The sequence below is a fragment of the Ambystoma mexicanum genome, chromosome 3q (assembly GCF_040938575.1).
Source record: "Ambystoma mexicanum isolate Mex_15411 chromosome 3q, UKY_AmexF1_1, whole genome shotgun sequence".
Taxonomy (NCBI): domain Eukaryota; kingdom Metazoa; phylum Chordata; class Amphibia; order Caudata; family Ambystomatidae; genus Ambystoma; species Ambystoma mexicanum.
In genome coordinates this window covers 1287475796-1287477426 of record NC_090926.1, presented here as the reverse complement: position 1 = coordinate 1287477426, position 1631 = coordinate 1287475796, and positions in this window count along the sequence as shown.

Sequence of the window (1631 nt, the reverse complement as noted above, 5' to 3'; positions counted from 1 at the left end):
TTATGGTCCATCCGATCCTCTGGAATCTCTAGAACTACTTCATATGCGTACCGGGGGGAGGGAGGGGTAGGAGGGAGGGGTTTGATGATGCATTGTTTGAGTTGTTATTTGAAATGCCAATAAAGAAATAAAAAAATAAAAAAGTGCACGGGCACTGCAGGTGCGGATGCAGATCCGGTTTAAAACTGGAGCTGGATCTCTCGTCGCAAATGCAGGACAAAAAAAGCACTGATGTAGCTGGTCTCAAGAAAGGCCGGAAAATCACCAGCAGCGACTGCCACTGTTGTACAGTGACGCAGGGGCACCCAAGTCTCACGGTCTAACACATGCTCCTCTCTTGTGGCCTAAAGCAGCTGGGCCAACGAAATTTGGAAAGGAAATGCTTTACAGTGTGAACTAGGATTTCCCCAAAGGTCGAGGGAAAACTTGATGTAGCAACGCTCCAACTTAGGTGCCAATGTACAAGCTGGTCAGTCCACTGTAGGGCCCAGTGACCCTTCCAAGAGGGCTCATCTGCAGGGCAACAAGGAGGCATCGAGAGTGATTGGTCCCACTACTCCGAGGTGTTGAAGCACCTTTGCACGTCTTCGGAGATGGAGCACAAAGCAGTGCTCTACCAGGACAACAGCGGGCTCAAGGTGCCAAACCTTCTTGACTTGGTCCGGGCAGTCCTCTACCTACCGATATTTGGTGACACCCTAATGTATACAGATTTTTTAAAGAATCTGGGGTGCATTTGGCAGTCAGACATGGGATACAATCGGCAAGTGAACCAACTGAAACCACTCCTCCCCCTCATTTCAGAAGGCGATCGACTCACTTGTTAATGCCAGGTTGGACAATTGTAATGGCCTCCTGGCTGGTTGCCCTAAATATCAGTTGCAATGTCTTGTAGTAGCACAGAATGCTGCCGTAGGCGTAGTGTTCTCATTACCCTGGAAATAATCAGGAGGAAACTACATTGGCTTCCAGTCCACTGAAGAATCCAATTTAAGTTATTGTGTTTGATATTTAAGTGCATATACAACCTTGCACCTTCCTACTTAGTGGCTAAGATTCTAATCTATACCCCACGTAGATCCTTGAGATCTATGGCCCTAAATCAATTGGTAGTTCCTACCTCTAGATTTGTCCGTTCGGGGGACAGAAGGTTTACAGTGGCTGGTGCCCGTGCATGGAATGGTCTACCACACCAACTAAGGAAGATAGAATCTCTGACAGCCTTCAGAAAACATCTAATAACATATCTGTTTGAATAATGCCTTGTGGATGGTGACGGGTGTTCATTAACTGTACTTAAGATCTGCGCCTAGATGCAGCCTGCCGCTTGGTTTCCACTGGGGGTATGCGCTATATAAATTTTAAATCAATCAATCAATTACTTCTCTGCATACTTGGCTTCGTGTATGGGTCGATTCGGACCTAAGGCTGAACTCTGGGGCGGCACTCAGGCCCCCTCCTCATATCCCAAAGTCCAGTGACTGCTCGCACCGAGCTGGCCAATTAGGAGATCTGCCTCACTCATGCACGCCATCAGTGGGCCAATTAGGGACCACAGCGGCTCATGCTCTCGTGCACACCAGACATTCTGGCACCAGTAGTGTGGATTAGGACCAGAGAGTCCCAGCCCA